The 22,728-nt window shown below is 40.8% G+C and overlaps 1 protein-coding gene across 2 annotated transcripts in view; it reads right to left on the minus strand.

Moving 5' to 3' along the window:
• SLC45A1 (solute carrier family 45 member 1) overlaps nt 1-9,708 on the minus strand; it is a 31,667-nt gene extending 21,959 nt beyond the window's left edge. For both annotated transcript variants that reach the window (XM_027908686.1, XM_027908685.1), the window contains exons 1-2: nt 9,549-9,708; nt 2,690-2,751 (exon numbers count right to left, since the gene is read on the minus strand). The gene's annotated coding sequence lies outside the window, so the exon portion shown is untranslated. The remainder of the gene's footprint in view (nt 1-2,689; nt 2,752-9,548) is intronic.
• Nucleotides 9,709-22,728: the final 13,020 nt, after the last annotated feature.

The raw sequence follows: 22,728 nt of genomic DNA on the forward strand, positions 1-22,728 counted from the left end.
TTGTATCATAGCATTCAGAGAGATCGAATAACATGCAGTTACCAGAGAAATCTGTATTTGTAATGGATTGGCTACTGCGTAGGAAGACCCCAGCTCTGAATAAATGCATTTGACAAACAATTCCGTTCTGAACAGTTCTTGCCCTGCACTCTACATTGGAGTGCCTGTTTCTGCCCACCAAAAAACTCACCACTACTAATCCAATCCACCGCCAGGAAATCTAGCTCACTCACATCTTCCTCTGGATAGGTATTGCTAGATTACACTGATCCCAGGCTACACTGCAAGAAAAAGTACTAAATGGACAGATACTCAGAGCTTGGATAAGATAACTGGCATTCACTGTGCTTCCTTTGGTATTTAGTACTAAACAGTATCAGTAGATACACTTTCTCCATGTGTTTTTTAAGGCATTATGCCTTCTGAGGTAAATAAAAGGAAATTAATTTAATAAAAATGTCACTGTGGTAATAGACAAACAACCTGACTGTAAATTGCATCCTTTTCATCCCAGTGATTAGTATATGTTCAGAATCTTTTAAGAAAACCTCTACAGGAAAAGTGGGAAGGACCACTCCAGATACTACAGACCACCTTCACGGTGATCTGGATTAAGGAACTACCTGCTTGGATCCACTACTCCCGAGTCAAGAAAACTCCATAGAACCCCCAAGAGAATTCCTGAAGGAACCCACTACCATGGACTGACAGACTCCAACATTATTCCTTGGACTCTTGATAAGTACAACAAATCATACACACAACAGGACTAGATTAAACATTGTATTAGGAATAATTATGTTTTTTTTTTTACTATCCTTTTGAATATGTGACTGTAACATAAATTACCACACCCATACTTCATTGGAACTTGACGAAAGAGTTCGTAAGTTCAAAGAATAGGGGGGAATGAAGGAAGAAGGGTTAACTGAAGCATCTTGCTACAGGGGCCCACTGTTCTCCCCCCCCATTTCTCTACCTTGCTCTAAGGAGATCTTGTTCTGTACAAATTCTGTAAACATAAGCCACAGGTACATTGTACAAAGAGCCCAGAGGTAATAAATCTTAGCCAAAGGAGCCAAAGTGACATCTCAATAGGTAATATAGGCCCAGATCCAAGACTTTCTTGAAGCCTCAGTGATCAGAACATAAGAACAATAGAAAAAACGAAAGGTCCCCGAGGTCAGGCAAGGATGAGGAGTAAAAATACAGCCCCCAGGATGAAGGCAAACAGGATTTCCCACCATAATATTCCTCAAAATAGAGACCACGCCTCAATCTCCGCCCCTAACTCCACCTGTTATGAATATTGTAATCTAATGATGCAATAACATGAATATGTATGCAATTATGTTGTAATCATTGCCAAACCTGTATAAAAAACTCTCTCTAACCTAACTAACTCGGAGCCTGTTTTCCCAGCACGAGCTGGCAGGCTGCCCGGCCGTTAATCAATAAATACCTTGCTGCTTTAGACATAAAACCCTGTCTAAACAGTTTTTTTATCTGCTCTTTTCTGGGCATCAGTGTGTTGCCTGGATCTAATTTAGTCCGTTTCCTGTCTCTCTCTCTCATCTGTATTTCTGTAACACTGGTTTTACTAACAATCCTCTGGAGACAGGAAATAAATTTTTATTCATGAAACCAGCACAAGCAAAGATCAGGAAAGAATAAGACTAATAAGAATAAATAAGAATTCTTCAGGGCACAGAACCTTAAAGATAATCAAAAAGGCAAAAAGGTGAGCGGGGAGGAGGGTCATTATTGCAGCAAACTACACATAACCTAATCATGCCTTCTTTCATAAGGTGAGTTGCACCGGAACACAAAATAAAGCTACAGCAGTCAAGTTCATAAAATCTCCCTCTCCTGCCCATGTCAAAACCTGAGTGCTCCTGTACAGTTAATGAAATCATGTTAGATTATTTATTTATATTATTTCTCATTTATAAGTTAGGGCAAAAATTTCTATTAAAAATAATTTTAAATTGCTTAGGGAGATAGGGGAGTCTCTATCACTAGAGATTTTTAACTTCATCTGCCAGGATGCTTGAGAGCATGCCCGTGTTGTTAGATCCTGCCTTGGGCCAAGGGAGATGACACAGAGAAACTCTGTGATCTTGCAAGGTCTTTTCTAGCTATTCCTGGAACCATTCCATGAAAATGGCCTGGAAAAGCAGCAAACTAAAACCTGGTAAAAGAGACACTTCTGGTTTATGTTCAACTCTGGAACAAAACAAAACAAAAAAAAAAAAAAGCAAAAAGAGGCTTAAAAAGTCTACATCTAGCAAAGTAACAAAACAAGAGTTTACAACTGAAGTCAGTGAGTGCTAAAGGGAAAAACATCCTCTGCTACATGATCCCTATTTAAGGTCTTCTCACGAACACTGTCATTAAATCCCTACCCATATTATAATTTTGAACAACTCCTTCAAACTCCATTTGTGAACTTCCCCCTAGTAGTACTCATTTCAATAATCATTCATTTCAATAATCATGAGAGCTCAAATTAAGTCATTCCTAAATGCTCCTTTCCTAAACTCCTCCCTGAAGCCACCTATAAAACTTGTAGAGCTGAAACAGAATTTACTCAGCAGATTACTGACCCCCTTTTGCTTTTTAGGACACAGTGTCTCCTGAATTCTTGGTCATTAGAAATCATCAGCCTGTTGACTCTACAAGTACTCACCATGCTAGAAAGTCCTGTTTCTGCCTCATGCCATGCAAAGTCTGATTGGATGTTACTTTGACCTGAAAAACAAGAAACAAAGTAGGTTTGTAGCCAAACCTTGAGCTGCTGACTATATCTGCATCAGGAAAAGGTGCATCTCTAGCAATCACAAATTATACTTAAAATATGTATTTTCTTGTTCAGATCCTATAAATCAGGGCAGTTCAAAAGAGGTGAATTAGATTAGAAAGCACTTGTCCCAAATGTCATAATGACAATCGTGGAAATTGAAGTTTAATGAAAACAAGAAAGGAGCTAAAAAATACTAGCAACTGTACGTAACCAGCTTGGGAAACAGATAACAGAAGTAAGAGTTGAGGAACCGTTGGAAAAAAACAAACCAAAACAATCCCCTACCTTCCAGTAGACAAAAACTATCAGAAGTGTACATTAGTATAAAAACAAATGCATCAACCTATGAAAACTATGAAATCTATCTGTAATAATCAGACTGTCCATTAGGACATTCATAGGGTAAAATCTGTCAACAGTAATACAGAAAAGGTAGATATTTCTTATAATTATTTCTGCTCTGGAATGCGAGATGATGTATATCATATCCTAGTTTAAAACAAACAACTCAGACTGTTGTTTAAATAGTACCCAGGGCCGTACAAGACGTCTGAAAATCTGATAGCCAACACTCAGTTTCTGCAAGTCATTGAAAAACAAGTGAGTTCCACAGGTGCAAGAGAAAGCTGATCTCTAGAAGTACAAACATGACAACCCAGGACTAAAAGCTCAACATCTGTCCAAAGGTGGGAAAGGGAAACTCTCTTTTTGCACCAGGAGGGAGGACATTCCAAAAGCAGCTGCCACCCAGGCACCACCTGGCAGCCCATCCATCACACCCTTGATAAACTCCTCAGGTTTCCAGGAAGCCACAGGCACTGACTGCTCAGAACACCTAAGTCAAAGGTGGCAAAGTTCTGTTCACAGAGGAACACTGAGCTGGGAGGATGCTCAGCTGCAAGATAAAGTTTAATATCCGGTGCAGTAGGGCACTGGGACAAAATAATCTCTCAGATATTTGGAGAGAATAGCCAGGAAATAGCTCAAATACCTCCAAGTGTGTACCATGGAAAACTTTATTTAAAAAACAGGAGTAAGTCTAAGAGTCATTAAGAAATGGCAGGGTTTGCAAGAAGAGATGAAGAGACAATTTTAATTTCAAAATGTTTGGATTAAGTAAACACAACTGTATCTTAATCTACTCGGGATGCAATCAGAAAACCACAGGTAAGATGGTAAGAGGGTAAATTTGCCTTTTTTTACTCCACCTAACTTACAGAAAAATCTGCAGACCATTTCAGTATAAAGATAAAACATTCTCAAAGAACTTGATGATTGTTACTTTAGGAATTAAAAGTGTTTCTATTCCATTTCTTGAGATTTTATCATGCAAATCAAGTAGAAATGGGTGACTGAACGTGCCAAAAGACTTAACATAACTATTACAATGTTTCCTTAAGCAAATACTCTGATACCTGTCACTAGTTCAAATTTAATCTTGTCCCAGGGTTAGAAAGCAGGTCACGGTAAGTTATGTTTGCCATGTTGTTGTCAAACTTCAAGGCATTTTCATACCAAAGGCACATGAAAAAATTTCCACGCCATCTGACTTCACTGTTACCTCTTGGCTGCTACAGGATTCCAACTTATTTGCCTTTTTTGAAGAAGGCAAGCACTGAAGGATAATTTAATCCTTTAATTCTTACAGAACTTAGGGACAGTTTCTCTAAATGAGCCTGAAAGAAGTGCCAAGTTCTTATTTCACTATTACATGCAAACCTGAACTGGAATTTGGTGGAAAGCCCCACAGTTCTGGTGTCTGAGATCTAAAAGCACTGTCAATTTTCTTTCCTGTTGCAAGCTCATCAGATTTCAAGCACATTTCCATGTTTATAAAGCAGTTGAGCTGACCCAACACAAATGAACAGGTGGAAAGCCACAGGAAAGCAGAGCACTACCAATTACCTGCAACTGAATACTATTTTTGAGAGATACAATACAAGACGCTGATGAAGTGTAGATAGTCGCTTTTGGAGCCATGTGTGCCAGCTGGCGAGGTCTGAGCTTTCTCTTCAGACTGCAGCCGTCCCCCAGCTGACCTGCTGCTGGCTAAGAGTGACTCAAGCAGGAGCAGCACTGACAGCCCAGCACTCCCGGTTCTGCAGCTTGGGACTCATACTCTTGCTCCCGGGAGGCACCCCAGGGCTCCCCTTGGAGCTCCAATACGTGCTGCTCCACAGCACCTCTCCTTACACTCAAAGCAGCCTCATGCCCACAGTGCCTCAGGAAAATCTCAGTTTCAGCATTAACAATGAAGAATTAGTTAGCAGAGTGAGGAAGCACGTTAACAATATCTTCTACTTTGGATCCGAAAGAGTGGAGTGCATTTGCTGACTAACAGTGATGATGGGATGGGAAGGCAGTTGGCATCTCTGTGAGAGAGGAAACAGTTCCTGAGTGATGCTATGGGCAGTACAGGAGAAGTTGTGCATTGTCTGTCAGGGATCTGACTCCCACTGCTTCCACAGCTCCTTTGATATGATGAGCCTGGAACACTAAAGAATGAATCAACAGCTAGAGATCTCTGAATAAAAGTGTTAAATACCAATGGAAAAAATAATAGTATTTGCACAACCCTGAAATGGAAAATCTCAAATACATAAACCCATTTGTAAAAAAGTAACCTATGAAAAGTAAATGCATATGGGCCTGATGTTCCCCTTCCTGAGATACACACACGTTGCCCAGAGAGCAGAAAGCAGTTTTTGTAAAAGACCACTGAGATTCACAGGCTCACTGGCACTCAGCCCTCTGCTGACAGAGGACGAGGACAGAAGACCAGCCTCCCAGGAAAAGGCATGCATGTAGACAGGATAAGAGACAGTCCTTCCAACACTTTTTGATTGAATTTCCTGAAGAAACTTTTAAATGGTGAAGATTCATGGATCTCTCCAGGTTTTCTGGGGTCAAAGGCATGCAAACACCCAGGAGTAAAATCTCCCAATGCTATCAACTGCTGCAAAAGAGGTTCACTTTTTCCCAATTATCTTCTGTAAGGGAAGAATTGACCAGCCAAGACTACTCCCTCTTATTTACCTGTTTAGGATCAAAATTGTTTGTCAGCTGCTAGTCAAGCACTCTGCAAGTCTTCAAATACCCTTTACCTCATGCCTCAACCTCCACCCTCACCACAAAACAGAGTGACTCAAAGTCTGCCCACACAGATCATGGCCTAGACAGCTGCTGATCAGGATGTGGAGGATTGAGCCACATCCTGAAAATGGAAAAGGCCAAAAAGAGGGACAGACGGGATAGCACTGACAGCAGAGCAGCAGATTTATCAGATGGGCAGAACTACCATTAAAATTAATCTATTTCCAGACTGTCGCTTTTACTTGCAGTGTTTATTTGCAAGTACAGTAGAAGGGCAGAACAAGAACGTTCTCATGGACTGGATATATGCAAGGTCAGCAGTAGTGCATCAGTATGAGCCAGATCTTCCTCAGCAGAAGGTCATGCAAACTACAACATTATGAAAAATCATCACAAAACACACTTGAAGACTAGTATGAACTGTTAAGCCTGGAACAAGGTAATAGACTACATACATGTGAGTTGGATGAACATTAAGTTTTGGTAGATTTATAGTATTTTAGAACTCACGGTTTTATTCATGCTGAGAAGCCTTCCTCAGCTTAGAATGCAGAGTCATGACAGTGCCATGAGATAAAGGAAAAAAGTTTGAGGTTCCTTTGTACGAGAAACACATCTCAGCAATTCCATTCCAGAAGTGTTCTATCAGTAAAAAAAAAAATTATGTCATATCCAACAACTCCTACCAACCTTCATGGCAGGACTTTGAAGATTTCAGTATTGCAAATCTATTTCTTATGGTATTTTTGAAAGGGCTCTGACCATGGGTGATCCTCGGCAGCCCTGCTGCATCCAGGACACTTCCACTGACCAAGGCACACACTACTTGTATTTCTGCCTAAACTTGGATCTTGCCCAATGAAAGGCCTGGCTTTCTTCCACTGCAGCTCTATTAGCATTGCCAGCAAAGAGAATTTATGCAGAGTAAAGGGACTGGCATTCCTTTTACAGTAAGGTCAATTGTCTCAGGCTGCCACATTCAGTAAAATGTTTACTTTGTTGTTTCACAACTCCACAGGAAAGAAAGGTCAGACAAGCACTACTGCAGAACCTAGATGCTGTCATTCATCTGTTCACCTCAAGCCAAGATTCCAGTGGGAGACTAGTGCTTTCCTTTTTTTTTTTCCTTTTCCTCCAGAAGTCAGACACCAGGTAGTAAATTAACACTCCAGCAATTCTGCCAGTCTGATTCCATATTCTAAAAAAACCATTAGATATCAGAGTATTCTATCGAGATCCTGAAAGAGGAATATTGCCAGGATTTGTTCACCAAGCCTGGCTAATTGAGAAAGATTATTCTCTTGAGACTACCCTTGAAAACCATCCTTTTTGGCACACTCAAAGATGAGAGCTAAAGTCAAGATAGAGCCATGAGCATGCAGAGTTTCCTGTAACACAAAACCCTCTGCTTGAAGTGGTGAAGACCCTACTCAAAATCAGAGTCCTTCAGAAATTGCACTTTGCCAGCACAAGGCTAAAATAAGAATAACTGTTTAACAGGAATGAGACTGCTATTATTGACTTTTTATAAACAGATAACCTGCAGTTTTGTTCTCAGTTGATGAAGTATGAACTCACACAGACAGACACTTGGCCACTCATGCCATTAAAAATAGCCAAAATCTTCCTTAACCTGTGCATGTTTTCTTTCTCTGTTCAATTAACACAGGGAAAGAAACAACAGATTACAGAATGGAAACCTGCCACAATAGTAATCAAGCTATTATTGTCAAGAAATATGCATAGGTCAAATAAACATAATGTAATTTGCAACTAATGGCAAAGATGCTCTGAGCCTGTACAGAAAACATAGATTATTTAACCCTGGCATGAACAAGTCCTGCTCTGATGAAACTTGGACCACATTGTTTCTGATGGTCTCAGCAGCCAGATGATTGCTGAGAGACTGCCTTGGATGGGGTGGGTCATACACCAGCAACACCAGTTTCTCTCCACTGACTGCTGAGGAAACCAAGATAATCAGCTCCAAAGCAGAAGTTTATATCTGGACAGGCAAATCCTTCCTGCTTTTTCTCTTCCTGAGCACAGCATACACTTCACAGATTCAACAATAACTCTAGAACCTGAAGAGATTGGCATGCCTGCAGAGTCTGGGAGATTTCAGCTTCCTGAAAGACCATAACCTCAAAACCGCATCATCAGACTTTTTCCGGAATACACAGGGAAATCCCAAATTGGGCGGGAGGAAGGGAAGTTTAGGGATGACAAAAAACCGCCACCACAGCTAATGGAGCAGATGGGTATTAACCAAACCTTCCACCTTTTGAGCTGCTCACACAAGGTAAACAGTACTTGTTATATAGCTGGTTAAAAGCATAGGATGAGCAACCTGTACACTCCTCCAAGATGACAAGCATGTATCCGACCCCCAGACTCCTTAAAGAAACTACAAAATCTATCACTGACCTAAGGCAGCAGCAGAATTTGACTGGAGAAGCACAGATTTCTTGAAAACTGTCCAGCCTATAAACAGTTAGCCACATAACTCTGTGATGCACAGAAAATCTCTGGAGATGACTCACAATTCCTCCTCACAAAGCTGATGGGACCATTCTTGAGCCAGCTATTCTGGCCACAAGTACTCTTCTAGTCACTGGATAAGAGCTTTGTCATTCACAGCAACACATGCCAGTAGAGTACTGACTCCTCTAAGCAAAGATCAGGTTTTTACAGACCAGACCTGATCAGACAGACTAGGTTCTTCACTTCAAAATGGTCAGAAGTCTTCAAGTAATCCTTAAGTTCATATATGACCGTGGGTATATTTTGTCAAGTCAGTAGGATTTTCATTCCCAAGTTAATACCATTATATAAGCAAAGAAAACATTTTCCTATATAGACTATCCTATATCACATACTATCCTAGCCAAACAGCATTTTAAGTCATATTTGGAGACTGAAACACCACCACTGATAACTTTTAAATGGGTAATAGGATACAGAGTGCTTTACAATATTACTGTATTCCATTCTAATTCCACCAAATCACTCAGAGTTTTATTTTGTAACTGAGATGCGACAGGGCTATTAGGGTACCGCATTCATAAATTCATAATATGTAACAAAAGTACTGACCTCCTGTCACAAAGATAATACAAGCAGATTTATAATTGTGCTCATAGTGTCACCACAAATAATGTACAACACAAAAGATATTTCATTTCTCTTCAAAATTACTCAGATAAGTCCATGACACATTAAAAAATTTCTCAACAAGATTTCTTGGAACATTGGATATCTGCCATTTTACTCAAGAATTGCACGTATCTCAGTCTCTTGGCTAACACAGAATTTAAACAGGAACATCCACAGTGGTTTTTAGAAGATACTACCATATTTTATTCTAAAAGCCAGAGGGACAAGCTCTCTGCTTTATATACTTACATGCGTGTTTCATTTGGCTGACTGTAAATACAGCTTTTCGGAGCTGAATGTTACAGCTTGATGACACCAAGTAAACAGTAGTGACTCTTGCTCTCATGAAAACAGGTGGTCAGAAATTAGGTGTGCTCCATTAGGACACTGCCTCTCATCTTTTGAACCTTCTCAGAAGGGGAATTTGAGAGCATGCAGGAGCAGCAGCACAGACAAACATCAAACATATTTTATAAAGAGCTTGAAGAAACCCCACCTCTGCAGAGCACAAAGATCTCATGCTTATCTTACAGTGCAGACACCATTAATATGAAGAATGCAGTGGGGACCCCACTTCTAGCTCTCTGTAACACTCAGCATGGAAATTTAGGCTCTGATCCAAAGCCTAGGTGTGCAGCCTGGACTCTGTTGTGCTGAGACTGCTGTTAAGACTAAGAAGGTGTACAAGCTTTACAAGGTCAAATTGCAGACAAAGGTGTAATAATTGAGACATGAAGAACAGACCAGTGATTCAAGGAAAGAAATACTGACATAAAAAGGTAACACAAAGCAAAAAAAATCTAAGAAAAAGAGAACAAAGAAATTTCAGGTTTTGTACAAATTCTACTCTCTGTGAAGTCCCAGTGCTCTTGTAGATGTTCATGCAACTGCTCTTCTCCCTTGGTCACAACTCACTGATATTCTACCATAGTCAGAGAAAAACACTGGCATGAAAATGATTGCCATACATCTTCCTCTATAGTCCTTCAGATGATTCATAAGCAATTACTTAGAAGTCATAAAATTGTTCATCTATGGGGATGAGTCAGAGAATTAGGAAGTGACTCATATTCCAGACTATCTTATGTGGACCTCAGAGTCTTTTGTCAGGATTCCTTCAAGACCAAAAGTATTGTTAAGACTGATTGCTTTGTGACACAAGCACTGTTGTTGACTGATTAAAAATATATTGTAAGAAGGAGAGAGGTGAGGCTCAGCATGCTGAAGACAAACACACATTGTTTCACTGGCCATATTTACTTTTATACATACATGTTGGCTGTACTTCCAACAGCCTACTGCCAAATACTTAAATGCAAATAACAGCTATCTGATGTTAGGACAGTAAATAAACCCCCACACTGTTATGTTTACAAGCATAAACACTCATGATTATTTATTACAAAAATGAGTGTTATCTACCACTTGGTAACACCTAGGAATAAATATGGCAAAATATTTTTAAAATACTACCTACACCTGGTAAAGGGCTTTCAGGCACCTTATGAGCTCGGTTTGGGTTTTTGTTTTGTTTTCATTTGGTTTAATGTTCAGCTGGTTGGTTTGGTCTTTTGTTTGTTTGAGGTTTTTTATTTGTGTGGGTCTTTTTTTCCCCTCAGAAATTTAACTGAGTACTAATAAAGGCATATCTATGTTAAACATCTTTCTGAATGCTAAGTAGTTCTATAAAGTGAACATCATCCAAACAGTATATAACTCCTAGACTTATGCTACAGTTATTTACTGCAATGCACACTCTAAGCAAGCTAAAAGTAAATTTCATATTTCCTAGAACTTTACTCCTGTTCAGTCCTTAATGCCTGTTCTTTATAGTAAGTGGTTTGTGATAGTATGTAGGTGGAACCTGGAAATGAAAGGCTGTTCCTCAATCATGGCTATACTGTGTGCTGAGAAGTTAATTTTATTACTCATACATTCACAGAAGAGACCAGAAGGACATGGGCACAACTATAAAACAGATTCTGTAGTGGTTTTCATATGGGGATTATTTCTTATCAGCAGCAAGGAAATGCTTTATTAATCTGTCAGACACCACTAAGGGGCCATTCACCTCTGCTAGGATGAAATCAGAGTAAAACTACACTTGAATTAATTTTTCAGATTGTAGAGACATGATTAGGAACCACAAAGGAGGAATGTAATTCTGAAGTTTGTGGAGTCTAGGTTCATACTATACTACTACTTCACACAGCATGGTTTTACTTACCTTTAGTAACCACTGCATGATGGCAGTAAATTGTGACACTCTTGATAAAATACCCTGGTGTTTAATAGGATAACAACCAAGTCTGGTTACACTTTTGGCACAAATCGCCAAAGAACGTCTGTTTTAAAAAGTAGCTGCTACAATTACAGCTATATATAAGGGATTAGCAATGCCTTCTTTGAAATCTACCTTCATACTCTCATAGGCATGTTGGCAGCTGGAGGCAAACTGAACTGAAAATAAGCAATATTATTTGGAGTACACATTGTGACACAGAAAATACCAACCATCTTGTCAATCAGCTCTTCAGAAATTAAATAGATTGTAGAAAAGCCGTCCCTTAGCATTTGTGGTTTGCAGCAACCAATAGCCCAAAGCATTAATAATAAATAATGGCCAGTCTTCGCCAACGAAGAACCGGGGAAGGTCTTTACACCTTCCAGCCTGCGCATTGGATTTTTTAGGAGAGACACAGTGTGCACAAAACTGAGCCCACCCGGGCTAACGAGCTCCATCTGCCCGGGGAGTGTCCCAACCGGGACTCGAACCTGGGTCTCGACAGTGACAGCGCTGCGGCATAACCACTTCACCACCAGGGGCACTCAGGGCCCAAAGCATTAGGCTCAAAGTGAATGAGCAGGAAAGGGAACGCTTAAGCAGTTCCAACATGTTGAGTCCTGCACACCACAGTGCGGTGCTAGAGACCGAGACTGGCTTGGCCTTCACTCCCAGGTGACTCCGCAGAACTTGCAGTCAAGACAAGGACAGAGCCTGTTCACCCACACTGCCCTCACCCTTTACCTGAGAAACACACCCAACGCTTCACTCTGTGCTGCCCATCCCATGAGCTCTGTAGCTGAACAGAAGTGTGTTCATATACCTACAGAAATTCAAAGGGAAGAACTGCATGACACAAATGATGACACAAATTCTACCATCTCACTGCTTTCCTTTCATAGCAGGTCCAACAGCATGGCCAGATCTCCAAGCTGCCAGTTCACAGCTGTGCACACCAACTGTGGCACAACGTTGGCAGAAGTGTCAGGGGGCTCTGCCTGCTGGTTCGAGCTTGCACAGCTTCTGCATATCCAACCACAGCCTGGGACTAAAGCTTTTAAGCACTGTCCAAGAATAATGGTTATCAGTTTGCTCTTCACAATGAAATTCCCCAAAAAGAAGCCAGGAGTTTCACTGAGGTAGCAATAACACAAGAGATGTAGAGGCTGACTCTCAACTACCTATGTAAAGTTCAAAGTAATTTCTTGCTAACCTTGCGTCTTTAAAAAAACTTTCTAAACATAATTTGGGACTGTATTTAAAGTTGACCACAGGAAGCAGAAAACAGGAAAGTCCAGGAGAAGCCTTGTCTTCCCCTCAGGCACTTCCTGTACTAGTGACAAAAGCATAATGCAAAATTGCTACAAAAATGCTTCATGTTTAGGTTATTGTCTTCCTTTTAGGCAAGAATTATTTGTTCATCAAAATCACAGCCTTGAAGCAACAATGCCTACCTCTGCGTCACTGTGTCTGGTTACGCTGCAAGCTTTTGGGAACTTGTCTCTGATAAACAAAGTTAAGGAGTAAACTCAGAGAATGAACCAGAAAATAAAGTCTGAGAATGATCCAAACCAAATCAAAGCTCTTTATTTTTCCTCTCCCTCTTCAAGCACATGCAGAGCTTAACAATCATTTGATAACGCTAGGTCACCCTATGCTGAAAGTGAATTACCTATACTCCTCTCCACTAGCTAGTGGAATGAAAAGCTCAATGGTCCCTATAAGGAGAAAGCAGACAATTCACGCATTCCCACATTAAAAACAGACATCATAAACAATTGAAAAAGGCCACAAATTGTTCCCTGATATCCCCATTTATGCAATATCCCCAATGACAATGTTAACAATGAATTCTCTCTACCTGTTTAGACATCTAGGCAATAAAAGCAAGAATATACAAAAGACAAAACGTTCACAAAAACTTTTTCACAAGTAATAATCTTTGTTTTCCTTCCCGTGCTGTCTACAAGGTAGCCTAAAGAGCCTTTTTTTAAACTCTGTTTAAACAAATTCTGTAACAGGTAGGCTCAATCTCAATGCATGTTTGCTCCAGCCATGATTTGACCCTACACTGAAGTAAGAGTTTGGCATGTGCTAGCAATTCATTTTCCATCTGTGCTTCATTGCCATAGACAGAAAAGGAGTATGTGCACAGCCAGGTAGGCAGATCATGCTCTATTTTGACCTGGATGACTGGAGAAGCAAGATCTTGCAGTGTCCGCTTCTTAATCTGGACGCAGCATATGATCTCTGCTGCACATCAAACAGGGATGCTTCTCCACACTGTTCCCCTTGTCATGACAATTTGTACTTCCCTAGTCTCACTGAAATCTCTGCATCCTTCTCTACTGCTCCCCAAAGCTCCTGACAATCTTGAACAAGAGAAAACTAGACAGCAAAGATGGGTTCTTAACCATAAGGGTTATTGCATTCGTATTCACACAACTGACCAAGGAAGAGGGAAGGAATAAAAAAACCCAAATAAAAAAAGGAATTAAAAAAATCGACACAGGACTGAGGGAAAGCTTCCATTTGTTAGTGATAAGTGTTAGTGAAGACTTCAAGATGTTCTCACAGCTCACTGCAAGAACAGCACACAGGTTTTCACTTTAGGTGAACATGGAGTCAATAGACTCCCATTTCATGATAGTTGTTACCACACAGGCAGGATTCATGTTCAAAACTAGTGTTCGGTACTGTCTGCAGAGCCTTCAATATTCCTTCCTCAAAAAAACGCTCATCATTTCACCCCAACTTTTGCAACTGAGAGGGTCTTCCTGCCATAAAAGGATATACTAGGATATAGAATATGTTTCAACCCTTCAGCAATAAGCGACTGACTCTTCTGTGTTACTATAGAAAACTGAAGACAAAGACTTTTCTTTTAAAGGGTATTTTCTAGAAGGCCTAAGTAGGGGTGGGGTAAACTGCAGCAGGAGAAACTTGCTTGTGTGGGTGATTTTAGAGTGCAAGAAACAGATAACCATATATTAATCAGCTTTGGGCTCCAGCTGTAACAGCATTTCTCTCCACATTGAGAGAAAGATCCTGTGACTGACAAAAAGCAGGGAAAGTAGCTTTCTAAATCACTTTCTAAGATGAGGGGCTGCAAATCAAAGAGTTCAGGAACTTTGACTACTTCAGCTAATGGGCACACAACAAAAGGCATGATGATGGGTCCTGAGGCAAGTAGATGAGATAAGGCTCTAAAATGCACAGTCTTTCAACTCCTTAACAGCATCTTCTTGACATCAGTTCAAACCAAATCACTTCCTTTAATCCATATTTAAATAGTTCTAATGTCACATTCCATCTGAAGGAAGCTCACTTGCCTGATTTTTTGCTAATACAGGTGACCCTGGATTGTCAGTCTTCTCTCTACCCTCCCTTTTCATAAATGCCTAACTCCACAAACTCATGAAGACATCAAAAGTGACATGAGGCCATGTGCCCACAGCAGTGTATACATGACACATGAATTAGTGCGGTTCTGCACCCTGCAAGGGTGTGTAGGGGCAGTGGACAGGATCCTCAAAGATGGGCAAGTTTGAACATAGACATGTTCCTAACAAATGTCACCATGACTGAAAATTCATTGTCACTTTGGTGGGTTTTATGAACAGTGAAGTCCACCACTCCTGAATGAAAAGAGCCCACTAGTTAAACGTATTCCAGTTCATTAGCCTAAACCCTTTTAGATATTATATATTATCTAATATTACCCCCAGTACATCAGGTTCCAAATTATAGTTGCTTTGCTGAGATGCTGTCTTTACTGCAATCTAAGAGAAACATACAAAGTAATTGACATAATGCAATAAAAAGATTTTCCATTTGGAATATTTTTATGTGTCAAACTCAAACTCAGTTCATCAGGTCCTGATGAGACCTGAAAGTAAGGCAGTTTGTTTTTGCCTCAGAATAGGGAGTATTCCTCTTGATTTAACACATTAAGGAGTATAGAAGAGAGATATCTATCTGTGCTGATTCTTGAACCCTTTGAGATCTGCCACCTTCCATTAGTAAACTCATTCGCTGGTACTATCCTCATGAGCTTATAATTAAATACATAAATAAAAGTCCTTTTGGGATGGTTTTATTTATGTCTACAGTCTGTTGTCCCCTATGTGGGGATGCAGGACAAACTCACAACGTGGTGCTATATTCTACATAAAGAGTTCTGCCCAAGACAAAAAAAAAGCACTTTGTATTATATACTATTTCTTTCAAAGCCTTACTGAAAATCTGCAAACATTCAGTTTTACCATTCTGAGTACTTATATGATAGATAGCTAATAAGAATAAACAAGAAAATGAATATATTTATAAATTATTTGGAGGGAAAGAATGTAGTATCATTCTCCTACTTTCTTGGGCACGCCTTCCCCTACGAGAATCCCATCCTTTAGCAACATATATCCAGGTAATTGTCTTCCTGATGTTGCAGGTCTTCCTTACTATGACAGACAACATTCTGTTCCTGATGCTACTGACAGACTTATGAAATACTTCAGTAGCTAGGGGAAAATATGACATTAGAAGTGTCCTTAATGGTCTTAGTTGGACAATGTTATGCCAATTTTGTGCTCAGAAAAATCTGAAATTTTTAGGGACAAATGTGCCCCAGAGTGTGTGTGTTACAACTGAAAGTTAAATCTTCTAGGTTGTCCTTTTCCCTTTCCATGAAGCTGACAGCATGCTGCTTTACAGGAAACAGATATTGCTTCCAGTAAACAAAGCCATGTAAAATGAGATTGTGGGAAATAATGGATTTTTTTTTTTAATCTACAAAATAAGTACTTACCCCCCCCCCCAACAGATTTTCTATTTGAGACTCACAGACTTGCCTGCAACTACTGCTGTCCTCTTCTGCCTCTGGGAAAGCAGATAAACCTTACCAAGAAGTAATTAGAACAGAGAGCAAGCTGTGTTGTCAGCTGAGCCAATGCAGGTATACCCTGTTACAGTTCCCTCTCTTACCACTGCCTACTTACCAAATAAACTGACCAAATGAGTCAGTCATTGCAGCAAAATGATGTAATGCATAAAAACTTTGAACTAGTAACCTCCAATATTCTTTGAACGCTCTGGAATAACCTCTGCATTAGTCAGGGAGCAGCAAGTACAGGCTGCCACTGCTTTGGTGAGTCACAACAAAAGAAACTTGGCATCTCCTACAGGTTTGTGTAACCCTCCTCCTCATGTTCTTCCATGAAAAGGCAGTGTCTCCCCAGCTGAGCACATAATACAAGCACATCTGTGATGCTGGCTACATCCCTACTAGATCCTGTCAATGACACTGGGGCAATGTGTGCCCCAATCAACTAATGCTCCTGATCTGTGCATATTTGGACAGCAGACCTGGATTAATGCTTCTCTAGCTCCTGCAATTTATACAGTTACATCAGAGCGGTCAAGAAGCTTAAATAAAAAAAGAACAAATATTAATGGGTAAAAATCTCAGTTTCTTACCCTACTGAACAAAGCACCCTCACTAGAGCACTGCATGTGCTCTTTAAGACAGGCAGTAACATCTTGGCTGAAACATCAGTGGTTCTCAACATCCTCTCAGTCACATGAGTGAAGCTACAGCTTCTAAAAAGCCCTAATATCTGGTGTTTGCAACAAGACTGTGGGAGCAGACTAACAAGGGAGAAGGGCAAATAGCTGACTTAGGAATTCTCTGATCAGTACACACTAGTCCATTTCCATCATCACCTGCTCAGACAGGACAATGCTAGGGTCTCCATCACTGATCATCTCCAGTTTTTGCTTTGTGTTTGTGTAAATCTAATCTTCTTCCTCAGTAGCAGCTTTGGGGACTTCCATCTTCTTATCCTTAAGGATGCAGACAGTTAGCCTGACAGTGTTTCAGCTTCATAAAAATCAGCTCAGGATCTTTGCACTGCTGGTCCTTTATGGGCATGAATGCAACTTAAGAAGCATTGGAGGAGTCAAATATTAGAAGTACACCTTGCCATGTCAACTTTCAACAAAACAACAGATGACACATTAACCTCACACTGATTACTGCTTACAGAACTTCTCCATTTCCTTAGTCTCTTGGCTCAGTAAGAAGCAGAAATGGTTTGTCACCAGAACCACTAGTGGCTCAATAAGCATTCCAGCTTTCCCTCTCATCATTCCAATCAGCCACAGAGGAATTCCAATTCTCAGCATTCCAATCAGAGGAATCAGCCACAAAGGGATTTTTTTTCCTTTTCTTCTGATTAACACACTCAAACACAAGTTTGCACATGGCAAGCATTGCACATATTTTGGTATGATAACAAACACCTGATAAGCAGAGGCTGGAGTGACGGAAATCATCTTACTGGTTCAACGGAAGACTAACTACAAAAGAGTCCATGAGGTAAGGACATTCCTAAAATTTAACAAATTCATCACAGCAAGGGAAAGCTGCAAAGTAAATCTGAACTGCCTGCTGAGACAACTCCAGAAGTTTTGTGCTGAGCCCAATGCAAATAACTGCTCTAACTTCCTAACAGCACTACCAGGAATAATGGCAGTAATTGCATAAGAATAGAAAGAGGTAGTCTCTCCATTGCTAGTAGCAATACAGGAGTAGATATTCTGAACCAAAAAAAAAAAAAGGGATCCATCTATTTCTGTGTCTTGCCTAAAGGAGGTCTCAATACCAACTTCCTTAAAGAAGGATGTTAAAAAAAAAAAAAAAAAAGCCTACAGGTAATAGGTAATATAAATGTTTATGTTAGAATTCAGCAAATACTAAGTTGTTTTTTTTCCTCACAGAGAGAGAGAGCTAACGTGGCTATCAAACTTCCTTTGTGCAATTCCCCATCACTTTCAGCCAAAAAGGCCAACACCCACTGTATTTTAAGTGATTCCTCTGGCTCCAATGCCCCTCTCTGATCTGGAAGAATCACCACCACCTCCACCAGAGCCTCTTAACAGTCCAACTCCCACTTCACAACCTGGGCCAATGTCTGAGGTAGTAGTTTTACCACTGGGAAAAATTAATCTTTCAGCAAGGACAATCAACAGGTAACCACAGGAGAGCACTGCTGATGAGACAGGATCGATCATGACTGGAAATTTCAGTACTTACGAAATTCTCTAACACGAGTTTTAGTCAACAGCTCCTTTCCACTACGGGTAATATATACAAGCTGCCCTCCTAAACACAAAGGCTTATCTGTACTGAAAGAAATTTCTCTAACTACTTATAATGGTGCTTTAAGTACACAGTACTGCAAGAGCCTAGCCAAATGGAAAGTAAGAATTGCGAATCACAGGTAGTATGAGACTGGAGTAATCCTTTGCAAAAGATTGTGGGCAGACTGCTCAGCACTCCTACCAACACAAAGCACCTATGGACTGTCCCTTCTGATAGAACTGGAGTGAGTGAAGGTCCTCAGAAGGCTGGCAGTGCCCTGGAACCCATCTAAGCCAAATTTGCAGAAGCCTTGAAGAATTCACATGGCATGATCTCTCTCACTCAGTTAAACACAGATGAAGTACAACTGCATTTTCCCTGTTTCCACAGAAGAGCAGCACTGAAGGTGACACCTAGGCTCAGCTTTTCTCTCTTTTTTGTTTTGCAGTCTAGTTTCTTCAGAGACAGCAGCCAGATCTAATATACTTAAGAAGAGGAGTAGCCTCTTCTGAATCCCATCCAACCTGAAATACTGGCTTTGTTGGCCAGAGGCCCAGGTGAGGTTGTAACTGTGACACTACGTGCAGTATTGTGGCTTAACCTTTTCCCTCCCAGATTGCCAGAATGCATTTCAGCTCTTTTGACATCTTAGCAACAGAGATCACTTCATATGCAGCTTTTGATTTCACTTTCCATTTCAGCATGCTTAATGCACTGCTCTGCAGCAACTACAACCAGCCCAGTTGTTTCCAAACTCTGAGTCAGATGCAGGGCTGTGTCTTGCAAGCACTCAGTCTCCCCAGCATCCCCAGGGCCAGAGGCTGCTGTGCCAAGAGCCTGCAACCTGTGTCGGGAGGGGCTCAGCAGCACTCTCACCTTTGGCCAACTGCTCGCTCTGTTCCACCCTTACTGACTCAACCTCAAACAACAGCCAAGTGAACAATGTCCTTTTCTCTTCAACTATTTGTCCAAATAAGAGTTTACAGGCTTACACACACACAGAATCCAGTCTGTTTGAACAGACTTATTTTCAGACAAGAGAATCCTGCAACTTCGTGGTAACTTGAGATGTTTATAAACATTTCTTCAGCCATGCCATAGCTAGTTGACTAAAAAAAAATAGAAGTTAAACTAAGTGTTCAAACAAATTCCTGGGACACATTATCAGCAGCTGGGTCTGGCAGTTGGGAAACACATTGTCTTTAAACACAGCAGCTGTTCAAGAGTTTCTGCTCTTAGTTCCTTATTTGGGAAGACATTTTCTTCCCATATTTGGGAAGAAATTTTAAGAGGGCTTCATCTGCCATAAAAAAAACCCCTTACAATAATACATACAATTCCTCATGCTAGCATTTTTAAAAGGGAATTTTTTGAAAGGTAAACATTGTGTTGGTTTTAAGTATCATAGAAGCAAACAATGCACATGTATTCTAGGTAGGGTCACATCTGGAAAAATGGAATTTGAGCAGCCTGTACAAAGGTGCTCCTGTTTTCCTGTGCTTAGAACAAATTGGATTGTACGGCAATTTACAGTGGGAGAGAACTCAGGGGGTGTCTAGTCCAACATCCTTCTCCAGGAAGGATCACCAGCTATTAGGTCAGACCAGGTTACTCAGGACTTGATTCAGTCTGGTCTTGAGACCCTCCAAGCTGCTCAGGGACTGCACAACCACTCTGAGCTGCCGGTTCCAATGCTGGACTGCTTCACTGTGAGAAAGTCCCCCCCTTTACACACACCTAGCTGCTGCTGATAAAATGGTCTTTTCAACCACAGAAATTCTTCTGACAATTTCCTCCTTTAGTTTTCTAACTTTCATAGTGGCATACTCATCTTCTCAACCCCCTGCTCTCACCTTGACTCCTGCTTGCCTCCTCATTCCTCATTCCTTTTGCTTGCCCTTGACTTCTCACCTTTAACACAGCATGCCCTACACTTCCAACAGCTTTGTGCCTTTCATTCCAAAGCATTCCCCAGGACCTCACAAAAAATCTCTCATAAGCAGACACCATGAACAGCAAATACCTTGTTTTCAGCACCTGCCGTGGAGACTACCAAACACAGCAGTGCAGATGAAGCCGCAATTTCTACTGTGAGACAGTACTACCATGACTCCCATGGCATGTGCTAATTTCTGCAGAACTTTGGGCAGATGGCAGATGTACTCCAGCTGTGTAAGCCATCCCTGAAGGAACTCCCAGTGAATTCACAGTAATGTGAGGAAAGTCCTGACAGACTGCTTACCCACCCCCACCCAAGGGGAAAAGGATTTCAACAACAAAAAAGATCATAGACTGGGATATCCCAGCTACCTACAGCAGTCAAGTCTTACTTCAGGTGACTCAGAGTTACTCAGCTATCAGGACAACCTATCAAGTCAACTCTTTCACCTTGACATCAAGAAATAATGACTCTCGTGACACTTCTTCCTGCTCGCTTGCCAAATAACCTTGTTGATATCTTCTTTATAAAATAAATGCAAGCTACAGAACCTGATGTACAAGCAAGCTGCTCCAGCTTCTCTCAAGTACGGATAGCAATGGAACAGTTGCAGTAATTTCCTAGAAACTGTAAATTCAAGTTATTAAATACGCTAAACATAATTTTTAGGGCATAGAATATTCTTAGGCATCTCCATTTTAAAACAAGCAAAGTGGCTTCTGAAAATGCCATATAGCAAAAATACCTGGAGAATCACAGCATCCTGGAGCTCTGAGACAAGATGCAAAGCCCTACTCCATAGTCTGACCCAGCCACCTGGTATTGAAGTGAATTACAGACCAATAAAGGTGGAGACTTCTGCTATCGATGCAACATCAGAGAGTCATAGGGAAAGCTTAAAATAAGCTCACTTAACTAGACTGAGTCTAATTTGTCCTAACTATGCATGGCAATTTCAAATCATTTATTGAAAGGCGCTAGGAGATGTGTCAGGTACCACCAGCAATTCCTTAGCAAGCAAACGGGTAGGGAAGGCACTATCCCTGGGACACTTGCCAATTTTATTCTTCCTGAGCACCCTACAGTAGGGTGGCCTCCTCAAAAACCAGTTTAACCCTACCTGGCAATGTGTTCTAATGTTCTACTATAAATTTTGTTTTACAACAAATATTTTTTGTTTCATATAGTACAGAACACCTTACTCAATTCCATACCTGTGTAGTGCTTCCAACAGAAGCCACTAGCAAACGTGGAATTAAAACACATTAGAAATGGGGCGGAAAAATCTTCACCTTTTGTCCACCATCTGTTAGGGATTCAGCAGATGGCTCTAGTGATCTGTCACAGATAATAAGCTGATGGTTGGCTTCCATGCTCCAGGTCCTCTTCCTTCTCCTCCTTCCGCGGACATAGAGACACAGGCCATGCTGGAGCAGTCCCTCAGAGCCACCATGAGCTCAACCTGCCCTGAAGGGGCACCTTTGTTGGTGACTTCACTGAAACACACACCGCTTAAAGCCATGCATTCCTTAGACTGTGTGTTTGGTTTAAAATAACCCCTAATCAACTCATTTTAAGAACCTCCAAGCCTTAAATCATAAAGCCTATCCTCCACCAACTCCTAGAAAGAAAACTAGAAAGTTTGAAAACATCTGACTTGCTGACTGTTGAAATCTGCCAGACATGGTCCTGCTCAGCACTTGAGAAGCCCTGGTGCCCCACCCCAGCAGAGGGAACAGCATCCTAACACACTGCACTTCAAAGTAATCAGCTGGCTGGTCCCACTAGCACAAGCACATACTTTTATGCTTGAAGGAGTTGAACAAAAAAGTAAATAAATTAATTTCTTTCCTTCTAACCAATAACACAGTAATTACAAACAAGCAAGCAATGGCTGTTGCCATTTCTTGGAGAAATTTCCGTAAAAGCAAAACTGTACATCAAAACTATCAGTGTACATCAACCTGATAGGAACTGTGTTAACATTTTAAAGTCAATACATTGACTACTCTACATTGCAGAGGAAGTAACTGCTATAGCCTCTGCTTACTTTTGGAAGTAGACGAGCTTCAGTGCAGATAACACATGCTAATGCCTCTGTGGAAAATCAACGTAAGCCAGGCCTATGCAATGCTGAACTGAGAACTAGCAGTTACAACTCAGAAAAGAGACAGCCAAGTCATGCCCAACAGCACTACATCAGTGGCTCAAGTTGGGGCAGCACCCAAAAACAGGCAACAAAAAGTAGAAGGATACAGTGGCTCTGGTCTCTACACCAAGGCCAATGCAGAGAGAAAGGTAACTACAACAATGAA

This window comes from Empidonax traillii, unplaced genomic scaffold (assembly GCF_003031625.1).
Source record: "Empidonax traillii isolate 1590-97213 ecotype Southwest subspecies unplaced genomic scaffold, ASM303162v1 scaffold1793:size60524, whole genome shotgun sequence".
NCBI classification, from domain to species: domain Eukaryota; kingdom Metazoa; phylum Chordata; class Aves; order Passeriformes; family Tyrannidae; genus Empidonax; species Empidonax traillii.